Source organism: Chelonoidis abingdonii, chromosome 1, assembly GCF_003597395.2.
Source record: "Chelonoidis abingdonii isolate Lonesome George chromosome 1, CheloAbing_2.0, whole genome shotgun sequence".
Classification (NCBI taxonomy): Eukaryota; Metazoa; Chordata; order Testudines; family Testudinidae; genus Chelonoidis; species Chelonoidis abingdonii.
Genome location: NC_133769.1, coordinates 167700222 through 167722393, shown reverse-complemented (window position 1 = coordinate 167722393; position 22172 = coordinate 167700222).

Genomic DNA, 22172 nt, shown 5'->3' with positions numbered 1-22172 from the left:
TTTAGATAAAGCTTCTTTTTTAAGACCTGTTGGATTTTTTCCCCCAGAGTTAAAACTCGCCAGGAATTATGGGGAGGAAGGAAACAGGGGGGAAGGAAAATCTCGTTTGTGTCAGATGTGCAAAGCTTACCTTTGCCGCGGACTCGACTGAGGCGTGAAAAGAACTTGATCTCTCTGTTTTGCAATTCAGAAATTGAAATAGGGTGATTCTCCAGGGTCATCCAGGGAGGGGAAGCAGGGAGGAAATAAAGAGGAGACAAGGGGAGGGGGTTATTTCCCTTTGTTGTAGACTCGGGGCATCTGAGTCTTGGGGTCCCCCAGGGGAGATTTTGGGGAGACCAGAGTGAGACAGGCACGGTAATTCCTGTCTGGTGGCAGCGCTATCAGATCCAAGCTGGTAATTAAGCTTGGAGGGTTTATGCTAGGCACCCACATTTTGGACGCTAAGGTTCAGAATTGGGATTTATGCTTATGACAGAAGGATATTTGTCAGGCTTCCTTATTACTGTTTGGAAATGTGTTGTGAGACCCTTGGAGGAAAGTGCTACAGAAATGAAGTATTATTAATAAACTGATTCGACCAAGCATCTCTCTACACTGACTGTTCATCAGGGCATGCTTATTGGAGGTCAGTCTGGGGGAAATATTAAATCCCTCTCTGGAGATCTTTGAGCCTTTTGTCATTTTTGACTTGGAACCAGAACGCACTCTCAAATAAGGAACTTAAAGAAGGAACACAAAGAATAGAGCAGGAAGATGAAGATTGTGGGAATTCAGATCTGTAGTCTAAGGGGGTTGCATGCTTCCTCTCTGCTACAAAATGCAGAGGAGAGCAAAGCAAAAGCAAAGCAAAACCCTAACTACACAGGAGGTGGGGAAGGCAGGGCCTCTGCACCATTTCTCCTCCAGTCACAAGTAGATGCAGTAGGGGAGGCAAGAAACCATCCAAGATGCTCCACTGAGATCTGACAGGTCAAGATAAGAGCCTCACGTTGACCTCACATGCAGCCAAGTCATCATCCACCCTCAGGTGAAAGACATATCGATCATGACCATCTGAGAATGATTCTGGATGGCCGCCTTGAGGGCAAATCCTAGAACTGCTAACCTGATTCTCAGATATTTTGACAAAAGAAAAGAGGCACAAACAACATGCGCCCCAAAGGAAATGTATCATGTTACAGGACACTAGTATTTCAAGGGAAGTAGGCAATGAAGTAGCCAAGCCTCAGTATACCTCACTTGTCAACTAGAGCAGCAGAATCTGAGCTGAAGAAACTTGATCAGGGTAAGCAGGAAAGAGAGATATTGGATATGAACTCCTTAGATATAAGCAAAGAGAAAACTTGCTTTCTGAGATATTTCAGGGCCATTGGGTTCAATTATCCTTGTGTCGGCATTTGCAAACAGAGTGAACATAGGATGTGAAATTCCAATACTGGTGGGAGTGGAGAGTTCTGATTTAGAAACATTTTAGAATCGTTTCACACAAGGTGTAAGGTGAGAGGGAAAATCAGGCCCATGATATTCAGACCTAAATCTTTAGACCTAAGAATAGGGATCTTAAAAACACACCCGCTATATGAATAAGAATGATAGCCTAAGCTGCCACCTTATTTGCACTATGCCTGCCTCCTGAATAGTGTGGGTACTGAGGGGGCATAGCTGAGGATCAGCACCAAAATCTCTTGTGCTCTCTTTAACTGATCCCACAGGCACCATTTTACAAGTCAGTTCTAATGAGCTCCAGCAAATGGAAGGGTTTGGCTTTGTTTTTATGAGGAAGTTAGAGCTTGTTTTCCCACTACACCCTTTCATGCTGGTGTGACTCTATTGACTTCAATGGAGTCACAACAGGGGAAAACTGGTGTTTACTAGAGTGGAGACTGTGGTCCATACTCTTTTCACCAGGCCTCTTAACTTATTGTTGTCAGCTGAGCTTTTCTGGATATAGTTTGACCTCCGTGTGTGTGCATGTGTTTTATAATAGAATATAATTAATTTTAGTCACGGAGGTCACGGCAGTCACGGATTCTGTGACTTTACCAGACCTCCATGACTTCTACGGCTTCAGGAGGAGGAGGCGAGACTGTGCGCCCCTGCCCTGCAACTGGGGCTGGGTGGAACCAGGACCCTGCCAGCCCCAGCCCTGCTGCTTCCTCCAGGGGGCTGCAGCCGAGGCCAGGGGCTGCAGGTGAGACTATACGCTCCAGCCTCGCCTCTTCCAGGGCTTGCCAGGGCTGCAGCTGGGGTCATGCACCCCCTTGTGGCTTCCCAGGGCCACACACCCCTCTCATGCCTGGGGCTTGGCAGGCACTGCAGCAGGGGCCACGCACCTCTGTCCCATATCTGGACCATTTCTGAAGCAGGGGTTATGAGCCCCCTGTGGCTGCACCCCCTGCTGCGGCCACTGGTGTCGGAGCTATAAGTCCCCCCCCGCTCCATGGGACTCCATTCCTCCCCCTACCTAGCCCTGCCCCCGGTTATTTGATGTAAAGTAACAGACAACTCACAGGTTCTGTGAATTTTTGTTCATTGCCCTGATCTGTTCCTGACTTTTACTAAAAATAACTGTGAAAATATCTTAGCCTTAAATATAATATACACACAAGTATCTATAAAAGAGAAGCAAGAGACAAGGAAGCAGCCAACAAGCCAAGCGGATAGTAACAGAAGTGCTGGTAAAGCTGCCCTGAAAGAGAGTGGAGAGAGAGCTTTTGGGGGCACAGAGGCTGTCTGAAAAGGCAAAACCAGAACTGTGAGCACAGAAATTGTTGCCTGCTGTTTGATTCCTGCTGTGTTCAGGAAAACAGGACACTATGTATAATCTAGAACAACGTACAATATCCCAAATTCGGGTCAAAAGGGGCAATGTTATTCTAGCCAGGTTTGCTCAGCATAATGCCATCTGGTCCAGGGCTATCCTCAGCCCCTGGAACCCTCACCACAAGGTTATGAAAGCTACAACAGTCCCTGCTTCTCTTGCAGAGCCCTGGGATTAACCCTGCACCTGTGTTAATCCTCCACTCTGCTATTTGAGTGTGCCAAGCCTGACAAGCTCCAGAGTACATTTAATCAGATTCCTGTACCTTTCAGCTACTTGTTGTTTGAAGAGTAGAATATTATCAGCTTGAATTAATAAGTTCCCTTGAAAAATGCATCAGATTGCATGAGAAGCTACAGTTGTGTGTTGTGTCGGTCAATAGATTATTAGTGCTGATTGTATCTTGGCATTCAAAATATGTCATCTGATTAATAGTTACGTAAAGTTACTGGAAGCAGTTACGAGTAGCAGTTACTGGAATCCATGCCTGCAATGCGATTACATAATACTTACAACTTGCTGCACTTGTTGGACGTGTTCTGTAATCTGTCCCGCCTCCATCCAAGCCTACAACATATTACACTTCAAAAACAAGTCAGCAAGAGCTTCTTTAGCACAGTTTCTAACTGTGCTTGTCAATATCTTGGAAATATGGAAATACAGAAAGATGGAAAAATATATATTACAAAACAGTATTAAGAAATCCTCAGTTCAGAATGATTTATAACTGGAGTAATATCCTGACACAGCACCATGGATCAAAACATCTTTGACATAAGGAAGCACATAAATATATAGAGCTGGGCCTGGGTTGAAAACTTCCAATACTGTTACTGTTTACTGTTGAAGTCAGAAGCCTGGTCAGATCTGGAGCTCTGACTTGATCCAAGAGAGGTTAGCCTGGTTTAATGGATAGGGTTCTCCACTAGGACGGAAGATACTTGGTTTCAATTCTTGGCTCGGACCAGATTTCCTGTGCGATTCTGGGCAAATCATTACCCTATGTTTCAGTTTCCTGTCTGTAAAATGGGGATGATACTTCCCTATTTTTGGTTGTGAGGCACTATGGTGATGAGGGAACACAAGTCGATAGAGAGGTAAAGAGAAGGACCAGTGGCAGAATTCTGACTCAGTTTGGATTTCGAACTTTTCTAAAATACCCAGCTCTGTAAATGAGTTCACAATACCTCCAACAAGCAATGGCAACAAGCTGATCTAACCAAGGGATTTCCAGTGACACTGGTCATCTGTAACATTTAAACTATATTTACTATTAAAACCTGGATAAGTAAAAAACCAAACAAACAGACTGACCTTTTTTCTCCTGTCCTGTCTCTTGTTTCCAGCTTTTTCTCTAGTTTCCTGTATTAACAAAATAAAAGTTTCTGCTACAGAAGCAAGAAAATAGCTTTATCCCAGTTCTTTTGCTCTGATCTTCACCTGAATGCCTGTCTGGCTCCCCCAGTAGAGGGCTACTCTCCTTTCCTTAGCAGCAGACCTTTTTAACATTCATTTGTTGGAGTGGAGGGGGAAAGCAGAATAAGAATAAGTGGTATAATATTTTTAATTCAACATTTTAAATCACAGAGAAAACAGAAGATCCCCCTCCCACCATATCTGGATCTGTGGACCAGATTTTCAAGCACTTAGTACACACACATGTAGCCAGATGTTCAAAAAAGCTCAGCACCCACCATGCATCCAATGTGCTGAGGTCTTAGGCGTAGGTGCTGGAACTAGGAATATGGGTGCTGCTGCCATACCTCCTGGCCTGAAGTGGTTCCCATCATATACAGGCTTGACAATTTGGTTCAATAGCTCTCAGCATCCCCACTATATACATTGTTCCAGCCCCCCTGCGCTTAGGGGGAAAAAATCTAGCTGTTTCTTTAGGTGCCTAAATGAAAACTGGGGAAAATTTGGAAGTTTGGAAAATCTGGCCCCAATGTGAGTGCTAAACACTTGAAAAATCTTGTCCTCATCATCTTAACATCTCAGCCCCATGCATGTAAGGAGCTCCTAGATCACCTGGAAGCCACTACAGTGAGCAGCCAGTGTTGCTTATAAGGAAAAGCAAAGGATTCTTAACTGGAAATTATGTCTGGCTGAGCAGACTATAAAGTCTCTGGTTCTGACCCCAGAAGATCAGCTGGGCCTAAATTTTCAAAAGTGACTGATGATTTTGGGTGCCTAATTTGAAACACCTTAAAAGGACCTGGTTTTCAAAGAGCGGGTGCTCAGCATTTTCTGGAAAAAAATAATCAGTTCCCTTTAATGTGTTTCAGGTTGGGCCCCCAACAACTGATGAGCCCCCAAATCACTAGTCACTTTGAAAATGTAGGCCCTCAGTTCTGCTCCCTAGACAGACCATCCCCCACTCCTCACACATAAAGACTGACGGCTGCCAAGGAGCAGTGAGAGTGCACCAGTTCCCTAGTTGTAGCCTACACTGAACAACAGCAAATGAAGTGATTCAATAGCAATAAATAGCATTCCCAATCCTAACCACATCGAGATGCAATTCCTCTTGGATGCAGTATTACAGCCATAGAAACATCACTCTCTCTTCCAGCAGTGGAAGAGGCCTAAGGAAATCAGTAGGGGCCCATGGAAATTTCATTGTGTTCTTTAGAAATTACTCTTAAAACCCACAGACTTTAGCAGAGATGAGATCCTGTCTACACTTTTTTTTTTAAACCATCTCACAGAGTTCTATTATCAGGGATAGAATTCTCCATTTAAACTGACCAGAATGCTTCCAAAAAAAAGTGTAGAGAGACTTTAGTTGGCTATTAAATTCAATTAGGTTTTTGCATATGGACCTTCACCCTACATTGTAATGGCTGCCCCTTACAGGCTACCTTATGGATAATCCTGGGCAGCTCGTGCATCCCAATTCGAACCGAAACCGAAACCCCAATTCTGCAAGGTTCTGAGTACCCAACAGAGGCAACGGAGTTGAAGCACTCAGCACCTCATAGGAGTTGCTCAGCATCTGTCAGGATCAGGCTTCTACTAGTTTGCAGCTGCCATGATCTTAACATGATTTTTTTTGGCTGTACATATTGTAAAATTGTCTCACCAGGCATTTATGTAATCTGTGGTGGTGATTTATTACAAGTGTGATGACATATATTGATCCATAAATCATGCAGAATCATATACCCCGAAGTTAATTAACAACTCAGTTTAATTGCAGGTTTCAAGATTTCTGAACTTTACCCCTTGATTTGAATCCCAATAATTTTCATGTTTCCTTTTTTTAAAAGGTGCCAGAACTATTAATTCATGTTGTTCATTTAAAAAAAAACCACACACAGAGAGCAAGGAAATAAGGTCCCAATCCTACAGTTTGCACAGTGGATTGCTGTACCTACATGGAACCTTACTGAAGAGAACGTAGCATGCTGTAAATTACTGGATCAGAGCCTAATTTAACATCGTATGTCAAACCTGGTGCTAACCTAGCAGGAGTACCTGATGTCAAAATAATGGAAAAATAGAATATTAGAGGCAATATGAGAAGTACCAGGTTTACCGTGGTGCCAGTGGTGCCAGGCCCAGAGTCAGAAAAGGCCACGGCCAGCTCTGTTCCCAGGCTGGCTGAATCAGCCAGGAAAGCGGCCCCCGCCCCTGCTCTCCCCTGCCTCTTCCCACTCTTGCTCTGCCTCAGCCCCACCCCCACTCCATCCCTTCCCCTGAACTATGTCCTGGCTTGGGGACTGCAGCAGGGGTCAAGCCCGCACTACAATCATCGGGCAGCTGGCAGTGGAGCGACCCAGCCCCAACCCACTCCACTCCGCTGGCTCATGCTGTGGGGTGGTTTCCCCTTTGCTCCTCAAGCCTGGAGAGGAGATGGAGCAGTGAAGAAGGGGCATGGGATGGGGAAGAAAAGGGTACAGAGGCAGTGGGGGTGGGGGTAAAGAGACAGTGGGGAAGGAAGGGGTGGGATGAGGAGGAGATGAAGCAGCAGAAAGGGGCATGGGATAGGGAAGAGAAGGGGACAGGGGAAGTGGGGGTGGCGGTAAAGAGATAGTGGAGAAGGAAGGGGGTGGGATGGGGAAGAGAAGGGATGGGGGAAGCAGGAGCAGGAAGGAAGCTGGAACCCAGCATGTGGCATCCTATTGGCAGAAGCTAGGGCTCCCCTGTTAAGCAGGCCCATCGAACCCTCACTCTGACAAGCCTCACCTCCCGTGCATCTGTACCACCTCGGTGAGCCCCCCCGGACACCCTCCCCACTGAGCCCCAACCACCTGCACCTGGACCTCATCCAAAGGAACCCCACCTCCCCTGCACCTAGACCCCCCATGATGAGCCCCAAACACCTTCACCTGGATCCCTGCAGAGCCCCATTGCCCCTGCACTTGGAACCCACCAATGAGCTTCTGTGCATCCAGATCTCCCACTGAGCCACCCACACCCAGATTGCCCCACAGAGAGCTCTCTTACCACCCTACCCCACCCCGGATCCCCTCACACTAAGTCCCTCTGCACTCAGATCCTGCTGCCCGGCTGAGCCTGCTCACCCGCACCTGACACAAGGGGGCAGGGCTCCACGGTGTTTATGGGGCAGGCCTGGCCCTTGCACTGTGTCAGGGTCTAGTGCAGCCCCACTGCTGAGTCCCTGTCCCTGGAAGGGATGGGGTGGGGGAGGCTGCAGGACAATCTCCCACCTCCATGCAGCCAGTGGCCTGTGCTCCCCACTGCCATGTCGGAGCCTCCATATTTATTTATTGACAAATAAAATGTGCAGAATTTTAAAATACTGTGTGCAGAATTTTTAATTTTTTGGTGCAGAATCCCCTCAGGAATATGGGGTGCTGTGCAGCTGTGATGGTGAGACTGTGAGGAAGGTCTATGGGTGGGGGATGCTGGGGGAGTGGTGTGGTGTGCAGGGTGCTGTGCAGTTGTGGTGGGAGGCCAGCGGGGGAGGTCTCTGGGAGGAATGGGGGCTGGGCATAGAGATCTGTGGTGGAGGTCTCTGGGTGAGGGGATGCTGAGCCTAAGGGTGGGGCACTGGGCGGGGGGCAGTGTGAGGTGGGCCTGCCCTCAAGGGGAAGGGGCATGCTGGCAGCACAGGGCTGGGCAGGCCAGTGTGTGCCTGGTAGCTGCAGGTTTGTAAACAGAGCCCTCCTGCTCGGCTGTGCAGAGCGGGGCTGCTCCCGCTGCGCTGTGCCTCATTGCCCCCAGCCTGCCCTTCACTCTGGAGACTGATCATCCCGCCCCCCTGCACCTTGCCCCATGGGGGCCCACACATATGTTTGGCACTGGGCCCACAAAAAGTTAATCGGGCCCTGATTGGGAGAAGGAAAACCTTCCCAACTTTTAAACCATCTATAAGGTTTTTGAACTGTGAATTCATTTTGGCTTGTGTTATTTTAATTCTGATCAGCCCGTTCTTAATGCAGATTAAAAAAAAATTAAAAATCATAAGGTGTCATGACATCCCTCGGACTTGTAAACCTGATTCATCACCCATTTTCATACCAGTATAACTTGGGTGAATTTCATCCAGAAAGGGCAGTACGAACCCTGATATTAAATGGGAGGGGGGTTGGTTTTGCTTTGTTTTATTTTTACCATGGATCTGTATCCCTGTTTCTATGATATATTTCTTATCTCAGTAACACAGATAGTCCTCCCTCTTTCCTTTCATACTAGATAAATTGGGGCTTTAGGCCAAGATTTTTCAAGGATGACTAGTGATTTTGGGGGCCCATCTAGGCACATTTAAAAGGGCCCTGATTTTCAGGAAGTGCTGGACACCTGACTTCTAAAAATCACCCCCTTTAAAGAGATCTCAAAGACCCAAATATCACTCAAATACTCAAATACCCAAAAATCCTTTGGTTTGCAACATCAATTTACAATAAAAACCCAGAATGCTGCACTTCTATTTTTAGGTTTTCTTATTTGGTTTAATAAGAAAACTGAAAATTGATTTAAAGGTCTCTCAGGAGTAATTGTTGTGTCATGTTCCTGAAAAACAAGTCAGTTTCAGTTTTCTGCTCAGTCTCTGTTTACAATAGGTGTTACTACAAACTATTAGTTGGAACACCTTGAGCTTCCCCATCTGTGAAATGCCTTCTATCCACATAAACCATCATAGCAAGGATTTTGCAAATGCTGGTTGTACAACTTCTATGACAAGCCTTTTAGCTCAGTTCCAGCTCAACTAGGGTGACACAGGCACAAGAACCAGAGCAGACAGTCAGCTCCAAGCATTGCAGCTTCATCGCTGCAGCTGGCCCTCTTAACTTAACACCACCTCATTATGGTTGCCCAAAAGAGGCTGCTCCCAGAAGTGCTAGACCCTACCACATATTCAGGAGTCCCATCTCGGTTGCAAGGCAACTGTGTTTGGATGTGCCCAAACAGTTGTCGTAAGAACGGACTAAACCATGGCAAGGAAATGCAAGACAAACAAACTTGTACTGCAGTTAGTGACCCTGCAAAGGTTCCTCAATCCATAATAGCCATCCATATTTTGGAGTACAGCCTAGCAAACCAAAACTACATATGTGCTGCCAAATGGCTATGGAGATGAGAAGAAGCATAACACAAACAACAGTCATGTTGAACTTAAAAGACTGGACTGTTTCAGCAGTTTAAACAAGCAGCAAAAACAAACCTGACTAAAGGTGGGAAAGCACAGTACAGACAAACAATAACCGCTCAACTGTTTTCAGACGTATTATAGATTGCTTTGGTTTTCATCTGAGGCCTTATTTGTAGGAATGATATGAAAGTTTCTGTTCAGGCAAGAAAATGGCAGAAAGCTTACACTTAAAGAGGAGAAAATCTGGGACACTCCAATTTACTAGCTTGAGCACCAAGTTCCCCTCTTATCCTGTGGCAAACCTGGCATACCAGGTTGCTATTTGTGTACATTTGCATTGAAACAAAAACACTTGCTCATAACTACAGCAAAGCACCACCTGGCACACAGATTTATATTAAGCTGAAATTTGCTGGAAAAGTTTATGCTGAAACCCAAAAAACATATTGGCTGAAATCTGCAAAGCTGCCTATGGGATTTGGCTGCCCAGCTCCCATTAATTTTAATTGCTGTCAGCCAGCCCAGTCCTTTATATGGCTTTGAAAGAATCGGCTAATGAGTTGAAGTGTTGATAGCACAGCTCAGTATTCAATTGGCTTTCTTTGAAACGCAGACCTTGGCCTCATTTTGCACTGCATTGCATCTCATGTACACATTTGCTTTCAGGGGCTGTAAAATGCTATCATTCTGGTAGTGTTTACACCCACTTTGCATAAGTGTAAGTGCTACATAGGGTGCAAGATGATGGAGAAGTGGGTCCCTTGGGGCTTGTATTCACTTCAAAGTTAACTCCATTATAACTTGAGTATTGCCCCTCACTCAAGTCCCCTGCACTCACACACACACAATTAACTCAAGTGTGGTGGTGCACTTAACATAAGTTGGCTGGCCCATCACTGGATACAGCCAACTAAAAATCAAATGAGCACAACTCGTCAATTGATAACACAACCAACTGTAATATGAATGCAGGCTAGCATCACTCAAATACTGCTAGTCCTCCAATGCCTTCCCAGTTCCCACAATTCCCCCTGATAGACAAGTTTTCTCACAGTTCAGTGGGAAAGAATTCAGAGTGCAGATCAGCATACTGCAGTAACAAGGAGGTCTCAAGAGCAAATGCACATACGAGTGAGCGCAGCGTGAGTGCGGACACAGCTGCTTGAATGGTGTTTCACAGTGTGTCTGCTCTCGAAATCAGCACACTCAAGAGGAGTCTCTCTACTATAGATAATTTGAACTAACTCTGCAGTAAGAAGAACGAGAAGTACTTGTGGCACCTTAGAGACTAACAAATTTATTTGGGCATAAGCTTTTGTGAGCTAAAACCCACTTCATCAGATGCCCACAAAAGCTTATGCCAAAATAAATTTGTTAGTCTCTAAGGTGTCACAAGTACTCCTCGTTCTTTTTGCTGATACAGACTAACACGGCTACCACTCTAACTCTGCAGTGAAAACACACACACACACACACACTAGGGCTAATCTCTCCCTGGGACAGTTTTAAAAAAATACCTAACACTTGCTGCAATCTGGTACATTCCAGAAATAAGCTAGTTTCTCCTCACCAGCATTTTTTGAACTCCAGGGCACTGGCCAGGAAAAATTAGCAGTACCAGATAGCAAATGAATTTCCATTAGAGGGAGAGAAGGCCCTCCAGACTTCCCTTTAGCTTGGTGGTGGAATTTTAAGGTTCATGATGAGAAACTCCTATAGCACATCACAGGTCAAACCAACCTTCCCACTCAAATGTTTACTACAGACAAAAAGAAAATCAATGTGCTATGATTTAGGGAGACATGAACAACACAATGTACTGGGCTGGGAGTCAGGACTCATGAGTACAGTGATTTCCCTACACACCCCCGGGGGGCTGTACACCCGCCTTGAATTTCCCCAACCCCGCCCCCAAGTTTTTTGAACTAGTTACATGCCAAACCTGGTGGCTGAACTTTGCAACTTTGTCCTCACCCACAACTATTTCACATTTGGGGACAATATATACCTTCAAGTCAGCGGCACTGCTTTGGGTACCCACATGGCCCCACAGTATGCCAACATTTTTATGGTTGACTTAGAACAACGCTTCCTTAGCTCTCGTCCCCTAACGCCCCTACTCTACCTGTGCTACATTGATGACATCATCATCATCTGGACCCATGGAAAAGAAGCCCTTGAGGAATTCCACCATGATTTTAACAGTTTCCATCCCACCATCAACCTCAGCCTAGACCAATCCACATAAGCGGTCCATTTTCTTGACACTACTGTGCTAATAAGCGATGGTCACATAAACACCACCCTATGCCAGAAACCTATTGACCGCTATACTTACCTACATGCCTCCAGCTTCCATCCAGGACATACCACATGACCCATTGTCTACAGCCAAGCGCTAAGATTCAACCGCATTTGCTCCAATCCCTCAGACAAAGACAAACACCTACAAGATCTCTATTAAGCATTCTTAAAACATTCTAAAAATACCCACCTGCTGAAGTGAAAAAACAGATTGACAGAGCCAGAAGAGTACCCAGAAGTCACCTACTACAAGACAGGCCCAACAAAGAAAATAACAGAACGCCACTAGCCATCACCTTCAGCCCCCAACTAAACCTCTCCAGCGCATCATCAAAGATCTACAACCTATCCTGAAAGAGATGATCCTCACTCACAGATCTTGGGAGACAGGCCAGTCCTCGCTTACAGACAGCCCCCCAACCTGAAGCAAATACTCACCAGCAACCACACACACAGAACAAAAACCTACTAACCCAGGAACCTATCCTTGCAACAAGCCCGATGCCAACTCTGTCCACATATCTATTCAAGTGACACCATCATAGGACCTAATCACATCAGCCACACCATCAGGGGCTCGTTCACCTGCACATCTACCAATGTGATATATGCCATCATGTGCCAGCAATGCCCTCTGCCATGTACATTGGCCAAACCGGACAGTCTCTATGCAAAAGAATAAATGGACACAAATCTGACATCAGGAATCATAACATTCAAAAACCAGTAGGAGACACTTCAACCTCTCTGGCCATTCAGTAACAGATTTAAAGGTGGCAATTTTGCAACAGAAAAGCTTCAAAAACAGACTCCAACGAGAAACTGCTGAACTTGAATTAATATGCAAACTAGATACATCAATTTAGGCTTGAATAGAGACTGGAATGGCTGAGCATTACACACATTGAATCTATTTCCCCATGTTAAGTATCCTCACACCCTTCTTGTCAAACTGTCTGAAATGGGCTATCTTGATTATCACTACAAAAGTTTTTTTCTCCTGCTGACAATAGCTCATCTTAATTAATTAGCCTCTTAGAGTTGGTTGGGCCAACTCCACCTTTTCATGTTCTCTGTATGTATATATATATCTCCTCACTATATGTTCCATTCTATGCATCCAATGAAGTGGGCCCACGAAAGCTTATGCTCAAATACATTTGTTAGTCTCTAAGGTGCCACAAGTACTCCTGTTCTTTTAAAAAAGCAAACAGAATGTTGGGAATCATTGACTGCCGCTGCACATTGAGTGGATGTTTTCAGAGACCTATCCATAATGACTCCAAGATCTCTTTCTTGAGTGTTAACAGCTAATTCAGACTCCTTCATTTTGTATGTATAGTTGAGATTGTTTTCCAATGTGCATTACTTTGCATTTATCAACACTGAATTTCACCTGCCATTTTTGTTGCCCAGTCACTCAGTTTTATGAGATCCCTTTGTCGCCCTTCGCAGTCTGCCTGGGACTTAACTATCTTGAATAGTTTTGTATCATCTGCAAATTTTGCTACCTCACTGTTTACCCCTTTTTCCAGATCACTTATGAGTATGTTGAACAGTAATGGTCCTAGCACCAATCCCTCAGGGATACCACTATTTATCTCTCTTCATTCTGAAAACTCATAATTTATTCCTATCCTTTGTTTCCCATCTTTTAACCAGTTACTGATCTATGAGAGGACTTCCCTCTTATCCCATGATGGCTTACTTTTCAAAAGTCAATTTAAATTACTCTTTTTTAATTTATATTTTTTAAAAAATCTAGACCTGTTATGCATTTTGGTGTAACTTGCATTATTCTTATGTTAAATTTGCATTATCCTAACAAAACATTTACTTATTCATATCTCTTTTATATATCTCATTGGTCCTGACACCCCCCCCCGTAAATTCGAACACTCCCCCTAATTTCAATTCCTGAGGAAACCACTGCATGAGTACCAACTGGGGATTTGCAACTGACCTGCAGTGTGACCTTGGACATCACATCACCCCCTTCTGCCTTTGCTTCTACTCCCATCCTTTGTGATATGTATTTGTATCAGTTGTTAGGATCAGGCTTTTTCTTCACTAGGGAATAAGGTGTGTTAACTCAGATCCCCCTACACAAGTTTTCTTACAGCTCAAGACTCACAGGATCCAAGAGCAAGGTTCACTGACTTCAATGGAGCTATGCTCATTTATGCCAGTTGAAGATCCGGCCCAGAGTGCTCTAAACTATGAGCTTCCCCAAGAAGAATCAGCCACAACGGATGGATCTTCCCCTTTCCTCCAGAATACAGGGGCTCAAGATGGAAAGCTGGAGGAGATCTGTGAAACAGCAGCCTCTATCCTGACCTCCAATTCAGCACCATCATCGGCAGAGCCCAATCAAATGTTAACTGGGCCCTACTGGAGGTGTTTTTAACTCTGCATCTTATGGCTTTCTCATCTCACAGCTTTAATGCTGGTTTGGGTGTTTTCATGCTGTGAAGACATGGCCATGTGTAGCTTTCATATGAGTTAGCAAGTCAAGTTAAAGTCTGGGAGGGGACCTAACCTTTAACTCTAGCTGGTAACTCACATGAGAACTACAGATTGCCTTGTCATCTCTAGGATTTTACCTTTAGTTAAGAACACATGTTTTTCCCTAGTGAAGACAACGCCTTAAATCCTAAATAGCTTTGTTTTTAAAAAAAACTTTGTCTCATAAAGGATATAAAATAATAATAACCTAGAGTAGCACATATCATCTCTGTTTGCTGCTGCGACCGCCCCTAGAGGAGCAGGCAAATAATAGAAGCAGCTCAAGTTAATAAACAAACACTACTTTCAAAACCTCCCCAGTAAAATTAATTAAATTGTGGTTTAGAGAAACAAGGAAGTTAAACTCAAAGACACTGTAATGTTGGCTTGTGTGATTCAGAAAGAAACAGAAAAGTTACACGTAAAAGCTATGCATTATTATTATCAATAAATGGAGAAGAGAGATATCCATATCCAATCCATGAGCCACAGAAACGATCTGTGGATATCCTCATCTTCATCCACATATGTGGCTATCTGTGTATATAAAGCGGATTTGCAGGGCTCTACACATATAGTGTTGACCTAACTCTGCTCCCTTTGACATCAAGGGAGTTTTTTAGCACTGACTTACCAATGACCGGAGTAATTACTTCAGTAGGAACAGAGTTAAGCCAATGCTGAGCACTTCTGAAAGTCCCAACCCAGTGTTCAAGGTCCTGATTTCACTTCCTCTGGATATCTTCCTATTGACTTCAGTTAGACTTGAGTCAGGTCCTCATGTTCTTATGTCTTAACACAGTCTCAAGCAGAGATGACCCATGCCTGTAGATAGTGGTGGGGGCAGAGTGAGGGCAGCTGGCTTCAGCAGTATTACTAAGCCTTCTCAGTCCATGTGAGCATGCTCAGTATAAACCAATCAGCAAATCTGGGGGGCACATGACCTCACATGTCCCCTCCCCACATTGCCTCTGGTCTCAAGATTTCTGGGGATCATGATTTTTGAATACTTGAAGTTGGCAATATTGAGGAATGGCTGTGACAGTGTTACTGGAAATGTACTTGCCACTAAGATACCCATATATAAAACGGGCATGAATTCAATTGGGGTGTCTAGATGCCTGTTGAAAAAAAGAGGCCCTGATTCTGTTATCAGTTGCTGCATTGGGACTGCAAAGTCAGCTTCTCCAGCCCCCCTGAAGTACAGGAGGGTAGGCAGCATAACACTGGCATGATAGCCCTATGCTGCTCCTACTCCTCACCACCTCTGGTATAGGGGCATTGCAGGAATAGGCATAGGCAGGTTGGGGAAGGCAGGAGTTGAGGCCAGAGTATATGGTGCCGCAGCTATTGTAGCGTAGCAAAGCAGCCAATCAGGGAGCACCCAAGATGCTGTAAAATCAGATGAGCTATAGTTTAACATTTGTAGAAGTAAACATCTTTCTAGGATGATGTGCAGATGTGAATGATGACATGTTATATGCTTTCAGTTTTATAAACTTATACAAAAGTTTACAAAATGTATAAAAAGTGTAAATTTTAAAAAGGTACAGAAAAATCTTAACTTTAAATAAACCAAAAAGTATTGTATTTTTTTACATTGGGCTCTAAATGGGATTGGGCTCTAAATGACCATCCAGGAGGCCGAACTCCAATCCTGTGTCTCCTGAGTTGTTGTTATTCAGGGCCCAGGCTCAGACCAGTAGATCATATCCCTCTAGTATTGCTGGCTCTGCCCATGGAATAAGTCATAACAACAGAACATTCCCTGTTATCCAAGTATAACTCCTTTTTTAAAGCCTCAAACATTCCAACAGAGTTACCATGTGCGGGAGCATGTATGCCCCAGCCCTTTCTTTTCAGAGGAGTGAACCATCTACCGTATGAGAAGTAAAATACACTGAACAGCTCACCAGAACTCTGAAACAGACCTCAATTATACACCGAAGGGTTTCAGAGGTGCTCATCCATCCCCAAGTCTCCTGTCTAAACCTCCAGACTGCTGAAGCAATGGCCCCTTTCAAGTTCTGCAGGAAAGCTGTGTACACAGAAAAATGACACGTATTTCCAGGAGGCTGTCCAGGTGCGGAGAAATGCCATAAATTGACACGTAAGAGACTCTGACAAAAAGCCAAAGACTCATTGGTTTCACTTTTACTAGGAACTGCTTTTTGTCCAGCTCTAACAATGACATAGTCATAGATGATAGAAATGGAAAACATCTATTAACCCTGGGGAGGCTGAAAGCACGTTTCAGAGGGTCCACCCAACCTGCCCAGCATTAGACTTGCCAGGGCAGAAAGTCAAAGTCCCGCCACATAGGATTGCAGCCCGGGGCCCTGAGCCCCACCACCCTGGACTGAAGCCAAAGCCTGGGCAATTTAGCTTTGCAGAGCTCCCTGTGGCATGGGGCCAAAGGCAATTGCCCTGCTTACTACTCCTTAATGCCGGCCCTGGCTTTTATATGCAGAAAAACAGTTGTTGTGGCACAGGTGGGCTGTGGAGTTTTTATGCCATGTTGGGTGGCCTCTGAAAGAGAAAGGTTTAGAGCAGCGGTATTCAGTCATATAATCCATTCTGCTGGGGCACAAATTATTTTATTTTAAATTTACTAGGGGAAAAAAAGAGGCCTATAAAAGAGATGTGGGCACCCTGACACTTACTAAATCTTACCACAGCATACCAATAGTATTAAAGATTAAACTTTCAACAGGAACAAATTAATCCAACTCAGCAATGCAGGACTGCTCCTTACATGACAGGTTCTAGTGTGTTGTCCAAGCAAATGTGGAAATTCCAGGCAATGCGGAAATGGGAGAAGCACTTGAGTCCAGCCTTCTTCAGGAAAGCTCTAAAGCACATGCTTAAGCACGTGGTTAACTTAAAGTATATGCTTCAGTCCTATCAACTTCTGTGGGCTGTAAGCACATGCTTAACTCCTTTCCTGAATCAGGGCCTATGACAGAATCTGGGGCAGACAGTAAACCCTCCCAATTCAAGTCCCCCCAAAAAGGTATCTTTATTATTTTATTTGGGCAGCAGGCTTTGTCCTGATATAACTCCTCTTGTGCTGGGGGGAGGGATACCCATGGCGGATTTGCTATTGTGATTTTCTTTATAAGTATTGTCATGTTATTATCACCATTGGTTCCAATCTAATTACCTCAGTAAATCACAAATGAGGACACCACAGTGGGACTGGAGTTAGTCCTCCTCCCCCAGTTTCAAAGTAGAAGGTGCAGCACAGAATAAATAGTATCCCCACCCCATCCTCATTCATTTGGGCCAGGAGCATCTTCGTGTTTCAGTTTGTTTTAAGTTAACTCCCACACATCACTGGAAAAATAGAAAAAGTCCCATCAAATAGGCAAGTCACACTGAATTGGGATGGTGCTTTCCAAGTCTCTGGATTATTCACCTCAGGAAAAATGGTTTGGTTCATAGTGAAAGCTCAAGTAAAGCCAGTGTCTTCGCTTCAGCTGATTACAGACAGGAAGTAGTGGTCAGCCTTGCAGCTAAGCTTCAACCATTAGGCAGCCCCAGCTACCAGTGGCTAAACCCTTCTTCCTCCTCTTTATCATGGAGATTGACGTAAAGAAAGTGGCATCCATTGTGCAACTCAGGAATTATTTTGCCTGCTCTGTGTAACCTTTGCCATTAACTCCTTAGATACTTCCCTCTTCCGTGAGGGCTGCCTGAATGACACCATCTTGCAGGTTGTTAGGCTGGGGGTGAGCAAAACTTTACTGAAGCTGGAGGGCTAACAGCTGCCCTTCATTCAGGGTCAGTGTAAAAAGCAATTGAACTGCTGTATAGTAAACTGAAACAGTAGATGCTTCCCCACAGACATAGGTCATGTGAAGTCTGGAGTAAGGGATTGTCTATGCTTAAAAAGCTGCAGTGGCACAGCTGAGCTAATGCAGCTGACCCTCTATAGAGCTTCAGTGTAGACACTACCTACATTGACAGGATGGATTCTCCCATTGGCACAGTTAATCTACCTCCCCAGGAGGCAGTAGCTAGGTTGATGGAAGAATTCTTCCATCAACCTAATGCTATTTACATGAGGACTTAGGTCATCTTAACTGCGCCACTCAGGAGTGAATTTTTTCACACTCCTGAGCAATGTAATTATGCCAACCTAATTTTCTAATGTATACCAGGCCGAAAACTCATCTACACAGGAAACAGAACTTAGTCTGGGGGTGGTCTGAGACAGTGCAGTGAACTCTCCCAGTAACTAAGGACTATCACAAACCTCATCAATTTCTGCTCCAAGTGACAGGTGAATTTTTTTGACTTTGCCTCTCTAATATAAACACATATACTTAAAAAAACCCTACCAAAGCAAGACACTACATTCCACATGCTTCTCCCTCTGAGGAGAGGAGGAGAGAACAAGCAACACGTGCCAGATGCATAGTCACACTGCTTAATGCATTACTGAAAGGCACTCAAATACCATGGTGATGAGGGCAGTATAAAAACCTATATTGAACACAAGTAGGAGTTGAGCCAGAAGCCCCAAGGGGTTTCCTGGGGGTCTAATAAAATAATAAACATAAGTTTGGGGAATGATTGGTTTGCAGCTGTGTGTCTGTGTGCATATGAGGGAGAAACATCACAAACACTCACACAAGATAGCCAAAAGCCCAGCAGAGCTAGAGAAGGACTTGTAGCATGACCCTCTCCTCCCCGGGAGTGGTGAGGGGGCTCCCTGCTTCTCTTAGGGCAAATGAACCCCAAGACTCCCTTAGCTGCTCCCAGCCCCCCACCCTTCTTCAGCTCCACCTCCCTCAGGATCCTATGCCCTCACCTCTCCCTTCTCCTGGAGATTACCTCCCCTTTCCCACCCAACTATCCCCCTCAGGCTCCAACACCACCCTCCTCTGCCACTGGGGACCCTCTGTTTCTTCATCTCCTCCCACAACTGGGGACCCTGTGCTTCCCACCACCACTATGATTGGGGACCCTGTGCTCCCCCCTTCCACCCTGACTGACTTCTGCCTTGCCTGCTCCAACCCAGAGGACCTAGCGCAGTGGAGGAAACTGACAGGGGAGCCACAGCCGGAGAACCCCAGCTCCTGGAGGAGGCGACCTGCCTGTGTTGCACTGCAGGTAAAAGGTCTGCCTGGGGCTGGGGCATGTATCAGGAGCAGACCTCTGGTGCAAAACTCAGGAGGGCAGGTGCCCCCCCACCCTTCCTAAATGGCACCCCAGGCCAAGGCTGTCCACAGCTTTCTCACAGCTGCTTGTGTCAGTCCCATGCCTCTGCAAGGTAGGTACAGCAAGGGGGAAGGGGTACGCACTGGGGCTGCCTCCCAGTGGGAAGCACGGGCCACTGGCTGCACAGAGGTGGAGGATCACCCTGCAGTCCTGTCCCGTCCTGTACCCCAGACATGGACTTGGCAGCGAGGCTGTACCTGACCTTGACACAGAACAAGGGCCAGGCCTGCCCCAGGAACACCCTGGGGCCCTGCCTCTTCATGCTGGGTGCACCACGATAACAAGCAAGATGGGCAGATTCTCACATGCATGCCCAGTCCCTCCCACCTGCCCGAGGCAGTGGTTTATGTCTCTCCCAGCTACTCCCGACGTCCGAACTGATGTGCAAGCTCAGGACCTCTGCCAGGGAGGTGATGCATGACCCCTTTTGCGGCTTCCCTTTGCTTCCCAGTCAGAACCTATTGTTCTGAGGGGAAACAAAAAAAAATCTGCAGGAGACATGAATTCTGCATATCCACAGTGATGCAGAATTCCCCCAGGAGTACACAGTGTTATATTGTTGACTCATATTTAGTTTTTGATCCACTATAGCCCCCAGATCCTTTTCTGCAGTACTCCTTCCTAGGCAGCCATTTCCCATTTTATATTTGTGCAACTGACTAGTCTTTCTTAAGCATAGTACTTTGCATTTGTCCTTATTGAATTTCATCCTATTTATTTCAAACCATTTCTCTAGTTTGTCAAGATAATTTTGAATTTTAATCTTGTCCGCCAAAATGTTTGCAACCCTATCCACACACTTTAAGTGTGCCACTTTCCAAATCATTTATGAAGATGTTGAATAGAACTGGACTCAGGACAGATCTCTGTGGGATCCCACTTGATATGCCCTTCCACCTTAACTGTGAACCAGTGATACCTACTCTCTGAGTATGGTTTTCCAAGCGGTTATGCACCCATCTTACAATAGGTTCATCTAGGCTATATTTCCCTAGTTTGTTTATGAGATAGTCATCTGAGACAGTGTCAAAAGTCTTAATAAAGTCAAGATGCATCACATCTACTGCTTCCTCCCTATTCACAAGACTTGTTACCCTGTCAAACAAGGATATTTGGTTGGTTTGACATGATTTTTTCTTGACAAATCCATGTTGACTGCTACTTATCACTTTATCTTCTAGGTGTTCACAAATTGATTGTTTGAATATTTGCTCCATTACTTTTCCAGGTCCCAAAGTTAAACTGAGTGGTCTATAATTCCCTGGCTTGTTTTCATTCCCCTTTTTATAGATGGGTACAATATTTGCTCTTTTCCATCCTTCACAGGTTCTCAAAGATAATCATTAATTGGTTCAGGGCTTGTCTACACTTGAAATGCTACAGCAGTACAACTGTAGTGCAGTAGCTGTGCCACCGTAGCGTATCGGTGTACAACTAACTACACTGATGGCATAGGTAATCCACCTCTCTAGAGACATAGGCCTTGGGTACACTTGAGAGTAACAGCGCTGTTGGTGGCTTTATAGCGCTGTAACTCACTCCCTGTCCACACTGGCAAGCCCTTTCAGCGCTGTATCTCCGTGGCTACAGTGCTGCTTGTACTCCACCTCCACAAGAGGAATAAAGAGTATAGCGCTGCTGCTGCAGCACTGGGGCGCCAGTGTAAACAGGGAATAATCTTAGTACGCTGTAACTGACCTCCAGAAACTTCCCATAATCCTTTTAAGTGAAGGTCCCGCTCTTTGTTTTGTTGTGAATTCCGGGCTCCGGAGCTGCTTATCAAAAAAACAAACACAGCTCCTGTTTGCTGTGAAAGAGCAGAGACAGGGGGGCTCCCTTTGGAATGTCCACAGCTAGTGTTTGCTTGAAGAGAGGGGGAGGGAGGGGACTTGAGGAGAGAAGCAGCTTGGCAGGCGCGTGTGGGAGGTCCGTTTCGGAGTGGCTGCTTATCTGGTCTGCGAGGAAAAAAACGAACAGTTGCTGTTTGCTTTCAGTGAGTGAGAGAGGGGTAGGGGAGGGGGTCGGAACTTGCAAGGCAGCTGCTGACACAATGTCGGCTCCAAAAATCCACTGTCTCTCTCCTCTACGCTCCCTGTCACACTCCACCCCACCCCCCCTTTTGAAAAGCACGTTGCAGCCACTTGAACGCTGGGATAGCTGCCCATAATGCACCGCTCCCAATGCCGCTGCAGATGCTGCAAATGTGGCCACGACAGTGCGCTGGCAGCTGTCAGTGTGGACAGACTGCAGCACTTTCCCTACTCAGCTGTACGAAGACAGGATTAACTCCCAGCGCTGTACAGCTGCAAGTGTAGCCATACCCTTAGGTTAATTTAACTACGTCAAAGCCAAGGGCAGAGGCTCACTTAAACGCTACCAAAGCCATTGTATTATTTAAACAGTCTGCTGTATGCAGATGAAAGTCAAAGGGACAATTCATCAATGAAGCATTTTAGTAACCTTACACTAAATATGCAGGAACAAAAATACTGCAGCTGGGCACACCTAAATTTAGAGGAAGTTTGTATCTAGATTGAAATTTTATGACTCAGGCACATTTCTATTCTGAAACCCCAAGAAACATTAAACACAGTTAGTGTTGGTAAGTGATGACAACATTGTTAACCTAACATTCTGTAGAAATGCTGTGTACTCAAAGGCAACAAAATGCATTTTAAATATATTATCATTCTTACATTCCCCATGTAATGAACCATGTCCAGCGCATTGAAAACACCCATATGCATGCTACAG